The sequence below is a fragment of the Giraffa tippelskirchi genome, chromosome 7 (assembly GCF_054371585.1).
Source record: "Giraffa tippelskirchi isolate mGirTip1 chromosome 7, T2T-mGirTip1v1.2.pri, whole genome shotgun sequence".
In the NCBI taxonomy this organism is placed as follows: domain Eukaryota; kingdom Metazoa; phylum Chordata; class Mammalia; order Artiodactyla; family Giraffidae; genus Giraffa; species Giraffa tippelskirchi.
This window is the reverse complement of record NC_137281.1, coordinates 34,485,343-34,503,304: the sequence shown is the minus strand read 5'-3', so window position 1 is coordinate 34,503,304 and position 17,962 is coordinate 34,485,343. Positions and strand designations below refer to the sequence as shown.

The 17,962-nt window shown below is 38.7% G+C and overlaps 1 protein-coding gene across 1 annotated transcript in view; it reads left to right on the top strand.

The window, feature by feature from the left end:
- LOC145514266 (uncharacterized) overlaps positions 1-17,962 on the top strand; it is a 718,708-nt gene that overhangs the window by 231,739 nt on the left and 469,007 nt on the right. The gene's annotated exons all lie outside the window — the stretch shown is intronic.

Here is a 17,962-nt window from a genome sequence, read left to right as displayed (position 1 = left end):
TATTTATTTGACTGTGCCAAGTCTTAGTTGTGGAATGTGGTATCTTTGATCTTCATTATGGCATGTGGGGTTTTTGTTTTTTAATTGTGGCATGCAGAATCTTTAGTTGTGGCATGTGGGATTTAGTTCCCTGATTAGGGGTTGAATCCAGACCCCCTGCATTAAGTGCACAACTTCTTAACCACTGGACCATCAGAAATATTAACTAATCTTTCTCCATTTTCTATTGGAGTGAATCTGGCAAAAGGAGGTGGCATACTCCTGTGAACAATTATTCATTTAAGATGTATTTCATAAATATTTATTGTATACCTGTGTCTGTCAAGCAGTAGGTTTAAAATGGACCCGTGTGGTCCTTTTACTCAAAAATCATACAATCTAGATCTGGAATGGGTAAAATAATAAATATACAAGAAGACAGGCAGACATTAGATTGAATCTCCATTCTTTCATCTACAAATGTTAAAGTTTCTGTTTTTAGTTTCCTTTTAAATGGGTAAATATTACCTCCTATAGAAATAAAGTTAAAGAGACAATTTCTTTAGAGTGCCTATCATGTAGCAAAAATTAGGATGTTAGAATTTTAGCAGAATTTTCCTGTTTTCTACCACTTTGTCTTGACAAACTACCCTTTTCTCTTCTTCCTCCCTCTCTCCCAACTGATCAAGAACTGAAGGCAAAACTTACTTCATTAGGGGAGAACCCACCCTGTCTAGATTCTCCTGTATTCTCTCTTGTCCTAGGGCTCATTGACTGACTGGGATGGAGCAAAGATTTGCCCATCTTACAGGAAATAAACATTTTTCCCTCAAAGGAAAAGAATCTTAAATCTAGGGAGCATTAATACATGTGCCTTTTCTTTTTTATTATGGTTTATTACAGGATGTTGAATATAGTTCCACTGTGCTATATTGTGGGACCTTGTTTATCATTCTGTATGTAATAGTTTCCATCCACTAGTCTCAAACTCCCAGTCCAGCCCTCCCTTAGCCCCCTCACCCTTGACAACCACAATCTTTTCTCTATGTTGATGAGTCTGTTTCTGTTTCATAGATAAATTCATTTGTGTTATATTTTAAATTCCACATATAAATGATATCATATAGTATTTATCTATCTTTCTGACTTGCTTTGCTTAGTATGATAATCTTTAGGTCCTTCCATGTAGCTGCAAATGGCATTATTTCATTCTTTTTTATGACTCAGTAATACTCCATTGTCTGTCTACCGATCTATCACATCTTCTTTATCTATTCATCTGCTGATGGACATTAAGTTGTTTCCATGTCTTGGTTATTGTAAATGGTGATGCTATGAACATAAGGGTGCATGTTTATTTTCAAATTATAGTTTTGTCTGGGTATAATGTATATGCTTTTTAAATCCAGGAGAAATATTTGCAATTATCAGACCCAGATGTGCATCAGAATCACCTTGAGGACCAGGTTAAAATATGTGTAAAAACTCTGATGCAGTAAATCTCAGTTGGATTTTTCTGTTTAAAAAAATGTTCACCACTGTGAACAGTAGATTCGATGCTAAAAACAAAAGGCTGTCAAGCCATGAAAAGATATGGAGGAAACTTAAGTGCATATTACTAAATGAAAGAAGCCAATCTGAAAAGGCTACAAACTATATGATGTTATGGAAAGGGAAAAACAATGAAGACAGTAAAAAGATCACTTGTTGACAAGATTGGGTGAGGGGAGAGGGGTGAACAGACAGCATAGAGGATTTTTAGGGCCATGAAACTATCTGTATGATACTCTAATGGTGGATGAGTGTGTGCGTGCATGCTAAGTTGCTTCACTTTTGTCTGACTCTTTGCAACCCTATGGACTGTAGCCTGCCGTGGGTTTCTCCAAGCAAGAATACTGGAGTGGGTTGCCATGTCCTCCTCCAGAGTATCTTCCTGACTCAGGGATCAAACCTGCAGCTCTTATGTCTCCCTCACTGGCAGGTGGGTTCTTTACCACTAGCGCCACCTGGGAATCTCCTAATGGTGGACACATGTCATTATATTATGTGTGATGTATATATATTTAGGTTGCGTGTATTATAAGGTTGCAGATAGAGTAGGTGGCAGTTCAGTTCAGTCGCTCAGTCGTGTCCGACTCTTTGCGACCCCATGAATTGCAGCACGCCAGTCCTCTCTGTCCATCACCAACTCCCGGAGTCTACCCAAACCCATGTCCGTCGAGTCGGTGATGCCATCCAACCATCTCATCCTCTGTCATCCCCTTCTCCTCCCGCCCCCAATCCTACCCAGCATTAGGGTCTTTTCCAATGAGTCAACCCTTCACATGAGGTGGCCAAAGTATTGGAGTTTCAGCTTCAACATCAGACCTTCCAATGAACACCCAGGATTGATCTTTTTTAGGATGGATTGATTGGATCTCCTTACAGTCCAAGGGACTCTCAAGAGTCTTCTCCAACACCACAGTTCAAAAGCATCAATTCTGTGGCTCTCAGCTTTCTTCACCGTCCAACTCTCACATCCATACATGACCACTGGAAAAACCATAGCCTTGACTAGATCGACTTTTGTTGGCAAAGTAATGTCTCTGCTTTTAAATATGCTATTTAGGTTGGCCATAACCTTCCTTCCAAGGAGTAAGCGTCTTTTAATTTCATGGCTGCAGTCACCATCAGCAGTGATTCTGGAGCCCAAAAAAATAAAGTCTGATACTGTTTCCACTGTTTCCCCATCTATTTCCCATGGAGTGATGGGACCAGATTCCATGATCTTAGTTTTCTGAACGTTGAGCTTTAAGCCAACTTTTTCACTCTCCTCCTTCACCTTCATCAAGAGGCTCTTTAGTTCTTCACTTTCTGCCATAAGGGTGGTGTCATCCGCATATCTGAGGTTATTGATATTTCTCCCGGCAATCTTGATTCCAGCTTGTGCTTCTTCCAGCCCAGCGTTTCTCATGATGTACTCTGCATATAAGTTAAATAAGCAGGGTGACAATATACAGCCTTGACGGACTCCTTTCCTATTTGGAACCAGTCTGTTGTTCCATGTCCAGTTCTAACTGTTGCTTCCTGACCTGCATACAGGTTTCTCAAGAGACAGGTCAGATGGTCTGGTATGCCCATCTCTTTCAGAATTTTCCACAGTTTATTGTGATCCACACAGTCAAAGGCTTTGGCATAGTCAATAAAGCAGAAATAGATGTTTTTCTGGAACTCTCTTGCTTTTTCGATGATGCAGCGGATATAGGCAATTTGATCTCTGGTTCCTCTGCCTTTTCTAAAACCAGCTTGAACATCTGGAAGTTTACGGTTCACGTATTGCTGAAGCCTGGCTTGGAGAATTTTGAGCATTACTTTACTAGCATGTGAGATGAGTGCAATTATGCAGTAGTTTGAGCATTCTTTGGCATTGCCTTTCTTTGGGATTGGAACGAAAACTGACCTTTTCCAGTCCTGTGGCCACTGCTGAGTTTTCCAAATTTGCTGGCATATTGAGTGCAGCACTTTCACAGCATCACCTTTGAGGATTTGAAATAGCTCAACTGGAATTCCATCACCTCCACTAGCTTTGTTCGTAGGTGGCAGAGCTCAGACTGAAACCCACAACTTTCTGACTACAAAGCCTACAATCTTTTTTCTGAACCAGGCTGCAAACAAGGTTATAAACACAGAAGGTGTCACCTCTGCTCTTTGCTCTTGGACTCGGGGAGATACATCTTCCAAAAGAGGGAAGCTGACCTTTCCTCTGTATGCCTAAAAGGACTGCACTCTGGTCTGCAGATGGTTCTCTGTACTTCTCAAAATTCATAACAGGAACAAGAAGTTTGCCTGGAGTCCGTTTGATGGTTTATTTCAGGATGTCTGGCCCTGGCAACCCATGGGATGCATCTCAAGCAGGGAGTGAGGCCCTTGGACTGAATAAACAGCTGAAGACAGAAGTGGTGGATCGGCGTCAGACAGGGCAGAGGTGACTTGGCATCAACCCAGCCACACAGCTCCTTTCATTCCTGTTCATTGGGATGATTATTAAATGCATTGCTTTTTCATCTTGATTTTTTTTTTCCTCTTGGCATACAAGAAGGATATTTATCTCATGATAGGATTTTAAAGCCAAGTGTCAGGTTTTAGGTCTCTAAATGCCACTCCTGAATTCATATCACAAAATACATTACATTTCAATGTATGCACAAGAAAAGCAAAGCATACCGGAGTCCCAGAGTTCTGAATGAAGAGGTTGGAACGTACTGGGTTGGCCAAAAAGCTTGTTCAGGTTTTTCCGTAAGGTGTAATAAGAAGGTCTGAACAAAATTTTTTGCCAACCCAATATTTGCTTTCTAGAGTGATTCCCTGGTTCACTTTGTGCCTGTGGTGGGTCAGAAAGACGCTGAGCAAAGGGAGAAATAGCTAGGTGATGGAGAACATTGTGGAGAGATGATTCATATTGTACCATCAAAGTGCAATTCATAAATTAGGATTTGTTAAAAATTGTGTTTGGAGTTAGAATGACTAGTGTCTAAATCCTAGCTCTTCCCTCTATCAGCTTTGTTATTTTAAGGAATTTCAGCTTTCCCAACTGTGAAATTGGAACGTAGTGGGGATTTAAGAGGATAAGGCCTGTCAAGTATTTAAGTGCCAGGCGCTTAGATGGTGCTTAGAAAAAGCAGGTTCCCTTTCTTCTCAGTTCTATTGTTCAGAGCTGATTTACAAGGTTAGAGAGGAAGAGGAGAAGCAGGAAGAGGAGGAGGGGGAGGCTGTTTCTGTCTTTATATTTCCTTTTAGACCTCTTATCGGCAGAGAGATGTATGGGATATATAACTGAGGAGAGGAATAGATGAAATTTTTAGTCAGATAGTGTGATCAAGTGGCTTCCCAGGTGGCACTAGTGGTAAAGAACCCACTTGCCATTGCAGGAGACATAAGAAATGTTGGTTTGATCCCTGTGTTGGAAAGATCCCCTGGAGGAGGGCTTGGCAACCCACTCCAGTATTCTTGCCTGGAGAATCCCATGGACAGAGGAGCCTGGCGGGCTACAGTCCATGGTGTCGCACAGAGTTGGACATGACTGAAGCAACTTAGCGCGCACGCGTGCACACACACACATACACACACACACATGTGTGCACAGAGTAATCAAAGCAAAGAAAAGGAGAAACTGAATGGTTTAAATCCATATTGTGGGGGATGGAGGTAGAAACAGAAGTGGAGAGTTGAGGAGATGTGAGGGTAAAGGGAAGTGTGAGGCAGGTATGGATAACGTGCAGGCTTTTTTTTGGGGCAATCTTCTATAGGCTCTCGCATAATTTTCTTGGATGGAAACTGTAAAAAGTTAATAAACAGAAACCTTGATTAGAGTTGGGAGATCAGTAAGAGGAGGGTTCACCCTGTGAGGTGAGCCAAGCCCAGCAGGAAGGAGAACAACTCCTTTCCTGGCAGGGACTCAGCCAGTGAAAAGTCATGGACTTTGTTTATTATAACCCACCCAGCTTCTTTTTCCTCTCTATAAAAATGTTCTCCTTTTCTTGCTGTGGGGGGACTTGCATGAGGTTTGCCATGGTTGCAGACCCTGAATTTCAATTCTCTGCTGATCCTGAATAAACCCATCTTTAGAGACATATCAGGCAGTCTATTTATTTCAGGTCAACAGAATCAAAAAGTCACAATGAGGATGAGAAAAAAGGACCTGCCCTTATCTACTTCAGTTTGAGTTCCATTATTTTCAGATATTTGACCATCATCCCTGAAGAGGGTACTTTATTTATTTTTAATTAAATTTTATATTGGGATATAGTTGATTTACAATGTTGTATTAGTTTCAGGTGTACAGCAAACTGGTTCAGTTATATATAAATATCCATTCTTTTTCAGATTCTCTTCCTGTTCAGGCTATTATTGAGTAGAGTTCCCTATGCTATACAGTAGGTCCTTGTTGATTATCTATTTTGTATATAGTAGTGTGTATATATGTTAACCCCAACCCCCTAGTTTACCCTCACCCCCACCAAAGGTTTCCCCTTTGGTAACCATAAGTTTGTTTTAAAAGTCTTTGAGTCTGTTTCTGTTTTGTAAATAAAGTCATTTGTATCATCTTTTTAGATTTCATATATAAGTGATATATGAATTTTCTCTGACTTCACTTAGTATGGTAATCTCTAGGTCCATTCATATTGCTGCAAATGGCATTATTTCATTCCTTTTTATGGCTGAGTAATATCCAATTGTATATATATCTTCCAATTGTATTATATCTTCATCCATTTATCTGTCAATGAACACTGCTTCCATGTCATGGCTATTGTAAATAGTGCTTCTGTTATCATAGGGTGCACGTATCTTTTCAAATTATGGTTTTCTCCAGATACGTACTCAGGATTGGGGTCAGATATTTAACCATCATCCCTGAAGAAGGTACTTTAAATACACTTGTCCCTTGCTCACAGTTTATGACCTAAATCCTCTCCATCTATCTTATGTTTACCAAATTCCAGAGTGCTGATTTCCTTTCTTTTCTCATTCTAATGCCTTCCCTTGAATAAGGCAACTGCTTTCTCTCCTCTGGCCACTGTTCTCTTTCCTGGATTTGCCTGAATTTTGCCCTTTGATCCCTCATGCCTGGCTGCTGCCCTAGATAACCCCTCCTATGAAGGAGCCGTGAGTCCTGGAACCGACCAAGCCTTGGTTCACTTGACTGAGATCCCTCACTGAAATTAACTCACCTCCCTGTAAAGGGAAATCTGAAAGTCTTTGTCTTTGCCAGTCAGAGAATTTTGATGTGGTCATTGAACTCTACAATCGAAACAAATTTTAAGGGCCTCAGCTTGTTTCCAGTGGTAATCTGTTTGAAAAGCCATATGAAATTACAAACTTGTTTTCATCTCTTTATCTGAGTGTCAGTGCAGAAGAGAAACAACCTGATGTAGAGAAATAAAATGAAATAATTAACAAGTTGCAGAATGTGAACCACCTAAGATAGAACCAAGCAGGCCCATTGGAGATAATGGTTATCTATTTGCAGTAAACGAAGTGAGAACAATTCTTGTCTTGTGATAACATTCAACTGAAAGGAAGTAAATTAGATGTAGACAAGGCCAGGAGAGGATTACAAACACATGCAGGGCCAGACAGGACACAGGGAAGATGGGGGCACGGGGGCAGAATTTTTCCTTTATCAGGTAATTGAAATAATGCTTTATGTTAACAGTATGAGTTAAAGTGGAAACTGGAGTCAGGAGGTACTAGAAAAAAAGAGGGGGGCGGAGGGAGAGAATGCAAAGACCACTAGAAACTGAGTTAAGAAAATAAAGGGTAACTGAGGGTCTACTGTGTGCCAAATGCTTTTACATATATAATCTCACTTAAGCCTGTAAAGTGGGATCAGCAGTTCCATTTTTGATGGAGGGGGAGTGGGCTCAAATATAACTTGCCTCACATCTTTGTAGCAAGTGAGTAGTGGAGTTGAGGTAAAAGGTGAGGTGGACCTGACCGGAAAGTCTTGTTCTCTCTAATGCACCACACCCTCTTATAACTGCTGAGTGATTTTGTGCCATTGAGACCCAGATTTGTTGTTGGTAGTCGCTAAGTCATGTCCAGCTCTTTTGCAACCCCATGGACCGTAGCGTGCCAGGTTTCTCTGATTTCCCAGGCAAGAATACTGCAGCGGGTTGCCATTTCCTCCTCTAGGGGATCTTCCCAACCCAGGGATTGAATCCATATCTCCTGCCTTGGCAGGAGGATTCTTTACCACTGAGCCACCTGGGAAGCCCCTGAGACCCAAAAGACTGTTACAAATCTAGATATGGCTGGGGCATTAATGGGGGTGGGCTACTCTGTTTCTCTGTTACTCATGTATACACACACACGTGCACGCATGCACACACACACACACACAGCCTTAGTCCCACACTGAGTTGCTAGCTTGATATATCCATTTGAGTGTCCCACAAACAGATCAGATTCAACTTTTCTAGAAATCACTAAAGCATCCTTCTCAGATTGTCACTTTTTGCCTCCTCTGTCCATCAGCTCAAGTCAGAAATTTGAAGTTTCCTTTGATCCCTTTCTTTCTGTTAACCTCATGTTCAATAAATCTCCAACTGTTATCAATTCTACCTCCAAACTCTCTCTGTTTACTTTTTTCCCCCATTCATTCTATATCAGCTTTGGTACAGGCTAACATCCCCTCCTGCAAAGAACACTGGTCTTCTCCAGCATTTATTCCTCCCTCCCCAAATCCACTTTCCATGTTGCAGACGCAGAGATGATTATAAAATACAAATGTGCATTAATCTTCCATACCTCTCCTTTTCTTTAGTATAAAGTTCAATGTCTGTATATAATAAGTCTGTTTAATAGTTTTTGCATTGGATATCGCCTCTCTGCTGCTTCCAGTTCCATAAGTAGGTGAAAAAATTGCATTCTCTGCAGTGTCATCACGCTTTCATAATCATCCAGCTTTTTAAACATGCTCTTCTTTCTGTATGGTTCTACATGGAATATTTTTCTGCCTTTCTTTTGTTTTTACCTGGACTAATTAGGTCCTTCTTGTCCTCCAGAAGCCAGTACAGATACGTCTTCCTCCATTATTTCAGGAGAAAGAGCAAAAGAACATTAACTAAGATCAGATTTGTCTTTAGAGAAGGGGAAAAGATTTTTCATCCTTCTTCACGAGCTCCCTTTCTGAATGGAGGGTCCCTGTCTCATTTTCATCACAGCACAGCATATAGTCATAACACCAGTTAGCATGCATTTCAGGGTAAATAACCTTTCTAACGAGTTGTTTTCTATCTAGTTCACCTCTTCTCTTTATGGCTCTGAATAGGAGAGCAATTTGTTAATCCTTCTTATTTGGGGAATAGTATGGTGCCCTGGAACCTACTTCAGTATTCTTGCCTGGAGAATCCCCGTGGACAGAGGAGCTACAGTCCATGGGGTTGCAAAGAGTCAGATATGACTGAGGGACTAAGCACAGCACAGCACATAATGCCTTAGAGGATTGCTGTGGCTCAGATGGTAAAGAATCTGCCTGCAGTACGGGGGACCTGGGTTCGATCCCTGGGTCAGGAAGATCCTCTGGAGAAGGGAATGGTAAGCCACTCCAGTATTCTTGCCTGGAGAATTCCATGGACAGAGGAGTCTGGCAGGCTACAGTCCATGGGTCACAAGAGTTGGACACCACTGAGCGACTTACGCACACCCCCCCCCCCCCCCACACACACATACAAGGTGCCTTTGGGCTTTCCCTGGTGGTTCAGTGGTAAAGAATCTGCCTGCCAAGGCAGGAGATGCAGGTTCAGTTCCTGGGATGGGAAGATCCCTTGGAGGAGAAAATGGAAACCCACTCCACTCTTTTTGCCTGGGAAATCCCATGGACAGAGGAGCCTGGCAGGCTACCATCCATGGGGTCACAAAAGAGTTATATATGACTTAGCCACTAAGCAACAACACGGTGCCTTGAACGTAGTAGATACTTGTTATGATCTGAATGTTCGTGTCTCCCCCAAACTCACATGGTGATTTTCCTAATGCTGATGTGATGGTATTACCAGGTGGGGCCTTGAGAGGAACTCAGGTCATGAGGGTGGAGCCCTCTTGAATTTAATTAATGTTTTGGTAAAGGAGGCCCCAGAGAGATCTCTCACTGTTGCCGCCGTATGAGGACCAAATGAGAAGGTGCAGGCTGACTATGAGCCATGAAGAAAGCCCTCACCAAAACTTGACCATGCTAGAAGCCTGATCATGGGCTTCCCAGCCTCCAGAATTGTGAGAAATAGGTATTTGTTGTTTTAAAACTACTCAGTTAATAGTATCTTGTTACAGCCCCTGTAAAAAATCAAGATAATACTGAAAAGGAAAATACATTTAGTTAACAAAAAAGAAAAAAATTAAGTTGAGAAAAATTGGAAGAAATACTTCCACATTTCCATCTACTAAACATAACAATTGTAAATATTTTAGTATATTTCCTTCCAGTCTTTTTTTGTGGTAAGTGGGCTTAGTTACCCCACGGCATGAGAGATCTTAGTTCCCTGACCGGGGATTGAACCTGCGTCCCTTGCATTGCAAGCAGATTCTTAACCACTGGACTGCTAGGGAAGTCGCCTTCCAGTTTTTCTTATAGGCACAGTCTTAACAATTGCCATGTACTAACACTCGGCTGTGTTTCCTGCCTTTCTCATAGGCAGACATTTTTAAAAACAAAAAGATTATTACATCACTAATAATGCCTCAACCCATCAACCTAAACATAAAATACTCTTGTTTGGAGAATCTCGTGTGATAAGATATTCAACATTCATTTTATGTATACCACCTGCCAGACCATGTGTTAGGCACCTGAGGAGGGAAAGAAAAATCAAGCTTGGTTCTGCCCTCGAAGCACTTACATGGGAAAGGAAGCTTCACATTCATATTTTATTTCCTGGGAGGTGACTCTCTCATGTTGGCGTAAGCTTGTTCTGTGTAGTTGAGATTATGCTTTTAAAGTATTAGAAAAAGAAGTTAGGCCCACTGAAGAAGTTTCAGCAAGGAGCCCATTTCTCAAAAATAAACAGACAAATAATCCCTGCAGATTAGCCAGCCACTGTAAAATAATTTTAACACAATACCAGCTGATCATTTGGGAGGCAAGCAAGTCAGCTGGTGGGGAGCGAATGTTAGCGACTTGGTTGTCATGGAAACTTTTCTTCCAGACCAGGAAAAAGGCAGTCGCCGGCAAACAGGAGATGTGGAAAAATAGCCCATTTCTCCATGATCTATTTCTCTGTTGATCACAAGTCGACACCCTACTGGGGCTGGGAGTGGGGAGAGAGGCAGGCATCCTAGGCTTACCGAGGAGAGCAGCAGTCAGTCCCCCATTGTGCAGACAGACCCATGGGACATGGTTCAAACAAGAAGTGTGCGGATAAAAGTTGGCGAGCCAAGGTCATACGTTTATTTTATTTTTATTCTTTTTTTCCCTTTTACTGTTTTTCTTTTAAAAAATGATTCCGTGCCAGTTGTTAAAAGGCTTATTATTCTCAGTTGTCCTCAGATACTGTTGATGTGAAAGCTTGACTAGCATTTTCAGTGCTGACTCAAGATACATCACAGTCTTGCTCAGAAATGAAGTCTGTGTCAGGTGGCTCAGTGGTAAAGAGTCTGCCTGCAGTGCAGGAGACTCAGGAGACACAGGGTTGATTTCTGGGTCAGGAAGATCTCCTGGAGTGGGAAGATGACAACTCACTTCAGTATTCATACCTGGAAAATTCCAGGGACAGAGGAGCCTCCTGGGCTACAGTCCGTGGGGTTGTAAAGAGTTGGACATGACCTAGCGACTGATCACAGTGTAGCCTCTTAACCCCATTAGGAAAGTGTTGGTTGCTCAGTCGTGTCCGACTCTTTGTGACCCCAGAGGAAAAGCCAGAGTTAAGCTGTTATGGGTATGACTGTCAGTCTTTAAACAGTCTTTAAATTGTACATAGGTATAAAAATTACTTTTAGAACTTGGTCTCACTTGATTAGGATATTGTTTATAAGTGCTTATAATTCTTGCCAGTCTCTGTCCACGTTTGCCCAGGTTAATCTGAATTTATGTAATCATAATAAAATAATTTTTTAAAAAGTAGAATTACACTCCTAGCTACATATCCAGCATTAACATGCATTATAGCTGTTTGTTCACATTTCCAACTCTTGCTTCTAATTTGTGAGCTCTTCAGTGCTTTGAATGGTGCCTTGTTCATCTTTGTGAGCTTCCTATTAGCACAATGCTCAGTTTTTTTAAAAAAAATTAAAAAAAAATTTTGATGTGGACCATTTTTTAAAAAGCCTCTATTGAACTTGTTACTGGTAAAGTCTTATCTTTGCTTTCTATTACTATATAGAAGTCTTTTATTTATAGGTTAAATAAGATCTACTGATCTACTCAAGAGTTTGCAAGAGTTTTTCCAGTATACATTTCTATTTGTATACAAAGACTGCTCTCGTTACATAAAGAGTTTATTTCTCTTGCTCATAGTTATGTGGCAATACTTCAAAATATCTTCATTGTCAGAGATTGTTTTTTCTGACCACGATATTCTCCAATTTTTCCCACTTTCTTCTTTGTACATTGAACATGGTCATAATCTCATACTATCACTTTTGCCTTTACCTCACTTAAAAAATTTTTTTAAATCAATTTTTATTGGAGTGCAGTTACTTTGCAATGTTGTGTTAGGTTTTGCTACACAGCAAAGTGAATCAGCTATATTCTCTCGTATATCTTCTCTTTTTGGATTTCCTTCCCATTTAGGTCTCCACAGAGCACTGAGTAGAGTTCTCTGTGCTCTGCAGTAGATTCTCATTAGTTGCCTATTTTATACATAGTTTCAGTAGTGTATATGCCAATCCCAGTCTCCCAATTCATCCCACCCCACCACCTTTCCCCCTTAGTATCCATACGTTTGTCCTCATCTGTGTCTCTATTTATGCTTTGCAAATAGATTCATCCCTACCATTTTTCTAGATTCCACCTATATGCATTAATATTCAATATTTGTTTTTCTCTTTCTGACTTCATTCTATGACACTTCTTTTCTTTAAAAGTTTATTTATTTATCTATTTGTGACTGTGCTGGATCTTTGTTGCTGTGAGGGCTTTTCTTTAGTCGTGGAGAGTGGGGGCTACTCTCTAGTTGTGGTGCGCAGGCTTCTCACTGCGGTGGCTTCTCTTGTGGAGCAGAGGCGCGAGGGCACGCGGGTTCAGTAATTGCAGCACATGAGCTCAGTAGTTGCAGCTCCCAAGCTCTAGAGCACAGGCTCAGTAGTTGTGGCGCATGGGCTTAGCTGCTCTGAGGCCTGTGGGATCTTCCCGGACCAGGGACTGAACCCCTGCCCCCAACACTGGCAGGCGGATTCTATACCACTGAGCCACCAGGGAAGCCCTCTATAACACTTTTTAAAAGGTGCATAGATTATGAACTTTGTCCATGCATATAGCCAATTAGGTTGGAACCCAGGTCTGCATGGTGTGGCCTGTGTTCTTCTGTCTCCATCAAGTGACCTTCTCTTTATTCCCCCAGGTTTACTGAAACATAATTGACAATTCAAATTTATATATAAATATAGTGTAAAATTTGAAAATTTGATCTTCACATACACTGTGAAAGAACCATCACAATCAAGCTAATTAACATATCCATCACCTCACATAATTACCATCTTCTTTTCTGTGTGTGTGGTGAGCACATTGAATATCTACCCTTTTAGCAGGTTTCAAGTATATAGTACAATATTGTTCATTATACTCATCATGTTGTCTGACGAGTATAACTTATTCATCATTATAACTGAAATAGATATCATTCTAGAACTTATTCATCTTATAACTGAAAGTTTGTACCCTTTGGCCAGCGTTTCTCCATTTTTCTACCCAGAGCCCCTGATAGCCATCATTCCACTCTCTGCTGCTATGAGTATGACATTTTTAGATTCCACATATAAATGATATTATAATATTGTTATCCTGAATCTGGCTTATTTCACTAAGTGTAATGTCCTTCAAGTTGAGCCATGTTGTCACAAATGGCAGATTTCCCTCTTTTTTCAGCCTGATTAATTTTCCACTTTACGTGTGTACACACATACATGTACATGTTCTTTATCCATTCATCCACTGATGGAAATTTAGGTTGCTGCCATTTCTTGGTTATTGTGAATGATGCTGTAATGGACATCGAGTGCAGACGTCTTTTCAATACCATGATTTCAGTACCTTTGGATGAATACCCAGAAGTGGAATTGCTAGACCTCATGGTAGTCCTATGTTTAATATTTTGAGGAATTTCCTTCCTGTTTGCCATAATGGCTGTACTAATTTACATTTCCATCCATGGTGTGCAAGGGTTCCCTTGTCTACATATCTTTACTAACACAACACTTATTTTTTAAAAAATAATAGTCACTCTAACAGGTGTGAAGTGATACCTCAATGTGACTTTGATTGGCATTTTCCTAATGATTAGTGATGTTGAATACCTTTACATATATCTGTTGGCCATTTGTATGTCTTCTTTGGAAAAATGACTGTTAAGTTCTGCCCGTTTTTAAATTGGATTGTTTGTTTTTTCGCTATTGAGTTGTATGATAAAGAAGATGTGGTGTGTATGCATGTGTGTTGTTGTTCAGTCGCCAGGTCATGTCTGACTCTCTGCAACCCCGTGGGCTGCCAGGCTCCTCTGTGTGTGTCTGTGTATATATAAGTATATGTGTATGTGTGTATAAATATATATGTATATGAAAAAAGTGAAAGTGAAAGTCACTCAGTCCGTGTCCAACTCTTTGTGACCCCGTGGACTATAGCCCGCCAAGCCCTTCTGTCCATGGAGTTCTCCAGGCAAGAGTACTGGAGTGGGTAGCCATTCCCTTCTCCGGGGGATCTTCCCGACCTAGGGATCAAACTTGGGGTCTCCTGCATTGCAGGCAGATTCTTTACCTTTTGAGCCACCAGGGAAGCCCATGTGTGTCTGTGTGTGTGTGTGTATGTGTGTGTGTAAAACTTTTGTGTATTACAGAGATTTTAAAGATCAATTTGTCACTGGAAATCCTTGCCACTGAACAAGCTTATATAGTACTATATTTTTTGTAAAAGTTGTTTCTACAGTGGTGTGTTTTAACAGCAGAGTTGCTTATGTAGGATATATTAATAGTGTATCATAATCCTGATTAAAGTCTCGTGTGGAATCAAGCATTCTCTCAATTTATCTTATACCTATGCTGTTTTGAAATTATAACTTTTTTTCAATGATATAAGTAATACTTGTCACAAAAAAGTAAGGGAAAAGCATAATTCTAAACACTTAGGGACAGACATTGCTTTCGTATTTTTAAATTTTACTTTGTTTGATTATGCAAGTGAAACATGTTTAGAGAAGACATTTAGAAAATTCTTTTAGAAATTTTAGAAATTTAGAAAATGCAAAAGATAAGAAAATGAAATCAATCACAATTTCACCATTAAGAAGTGACACTTTTAACATGTTGGCCTAAGTACTTATCTAGATTATATATTTGTCTACCAGATATTTAAAATATGCATTTTATTTTTAACAAAAGAAACCACATATATTGGATGACAGTTTTATATTGTGATTTATTACTTCATTTTCATATTTCTAGGCTAATAAAACTCTTTTATAATGCCACTTTTACTAACTCTATAGAATTCTATCACACTATAATTTATTTTATCAGTCTCTTATTTTTGGTTATTTGTGTTAATGGGCTTCATAGGATCATAGAAAAGCCAGTCACCAAGGAGTTAGACACTGAATGTGATAGAGGAAAGTTTTTCGAGATGAAGTACAACTCTAACTCTCAGATCTGATCTTCTGCCCTCAGTAAGAGATTTTTTAAAAAAATATTTTAACTTTTTATTTAAAATTAAAAAAATCTTAGCTTTTATGTATAGTAATGACATATTTAGTAGAAAAGACTGAGAGGAACTCAAACAGCTTGATAACAGAAAACAAATAACTCAGTTGTAAAATGGGCTAAGGACTTGGATAGACATATGTTAAAAAGAAGATATGCAAATGGCAAATAGGTATATGAAAAGAAGCTCAACATCAATAATCATAAGAGAAACGCAATCAAAATCACAATAAGGTATCACCTCGCACTTGTTAAGATACCTATCATTAAAAAGAAGATAATGAGTGTTGGTGAGATGTGGAGAAAAGGAAACCTTTGTATACTGTTGGTGAGAAGTAAATTGATAAAGCTATTATGTAAAGTAGTATAGAGGTTTCTCAAAAAATTAAAAATAAAACTACCATATGATCCAGCAATCCCACCTCTGGGAATCTATCCAAAGGGGTAAAATCATTATCTTGAAGAGATATCTACATCCCTATGTTTCTTGCAGGGTTATTTATAGCATTTAAGACATGGAGACAACTTGCACACTTCAACAGAAGAATGAATAAGAAATTGTACATACATGCACACAGACATACATATACACACTGGAATATTACTGAACCATAAACAAGGATGAAATGCTGCCATTGTGAGAACATGGGTGAACCTGGGGGACATTATGCTACGTGAAATAAGCCAGATACTGAAAGAAAAATAGCATATGATCTCACTTACATGTAGAATCTAAAAATGTCAAAGTCTTAGAAGCAGAGAGTAGAATGGTGGATACCAGGCGCTGAGTGTGGGGGAGATGGGTGGACATTGGTCAAAGGGTATGTAAGTAATAAGAGGAATAAGTCATCATACAGCATGGTGACTACAGTTAACAATGCTTTATTGTATGTTTGAAATTTGCCAAGAGAATTTTTACTATTCTTCAGCACTCTTCTGTTTTTATGTCTTACCTAATATTTCTTACTGCTTTCTGCTCTTACTATCAACTTTATACACCCTATTTCTCATATTTTAACTTCCAGATAAATAATATCATTGGGTCAGAGCATCATGAATGTTCCTCTTGGATCATGCTTTTCCTCCACACTGCTTTATAGGTCAACTGGCTTTCCAAGTCCAGTGGGAAGCGGAGAAGCAGGGCAGAGACAGAGAGAATGGCAAACTGTGTAACAGCCCCATTCACAGGTTGGTCTTTATTTCTGGTAGAAACTCAGAGCAAAATAGGCTTCCCTCCTCCTTTTTATTTTAAATTACATTTCACTATATATAAACAGCACTGAATAAATTTTATATAACCACTGGTTATTTGTATTTCTTGTTTTGTCAATTTATTGTTAATATATTCTAAGGTTAAAATAAATAGAAATGCAAGCATTATTGTTTAACAGGAAAATATTTAATTAATGATGTTTTTATTTCCTGTTTGTTTGAATCAAGTACCTTTGAAGTTGGGAGAGTATATTGGAAATCCTTAAATCACTTAAGATAATTTAGACCCGCTATTAATTTTATATCACAAATGAGTAGTTAATTCAGAGTTAGCAAGTTCATCACTGCTTTTTAATTAAACATGAGTTGATTGTAAAGAGAGAGTTATTGAGCATTTGAGAGATATATCTAATGGCTATATAATTAGATGAAAATTATATAAGCAAGGAATGCCCAATTTAATTCTTGCTATATATTAGTTGTAGGAAAAATATGCAGATACTTCATTTTCATTTATCAAAATAGCCTACAGCAAGATAATTAGGGATCACTTGAAAATGGTGGTGCTTAGTAGACATATTAATTGATATCAGTCTTCCTTCAAATAGTCCATTATGTGGAAAACTATTACATCAAAAATAGTTTATCAATAAAAATAAAAAATTCTATCTTTTATTTGAAAAGTTAATTGTACTCATATATTTTAACTTATTAAAGTTAAATAAAAATTGTATTTGCTTTATTGATAATTAAATAACCATAATAATAGTCAATGAATCTCAATTAAATACTGATGGTAGTTAACAATCACTTTATAAAAATAATAATGATATTATTATTATCAGAAACAATAAAATGTAAACTTATTATATTGAAATAAGAAAACCATATGACTAAGTTTTATTTATTTGTGTTCATGATTAGGTAGACTTCTAGTAATAACTTTAAAAATCATCTCTTTTTGAGAAAATTGCAATAAATTGGTGGAATATCATACCAGAGCTTTTGTATTAGGAAAGTGCTGACTGATTGAGGTCTACTCAGAAACAAGTGAGCATTTCCAGTCAATTTGCATTATATATCAGATACCAATTTGTGATAAAGTTTACAAAGCTGAGAAATAAAATAAATAATGATAGCAAATACTATAATAATAAGTAAAACTTCAAGGTTTGGGAAGGATATCAATAACTTATAAGTAGTCTTTGGATCTACTTGATTACTGTAAAATTTCAATCAAATGAAATCAAACAAAAGCCAGGAAAAAAGACTGCAATCTCAGAAGAAGGTCTTGGAATAAATGGATTCAACTAACATTACATAATTTTGTTTTTCTAATTGAAAGTCAAATCTATTAATTAATCATAGAAGTAATTTTAAAAGTTAC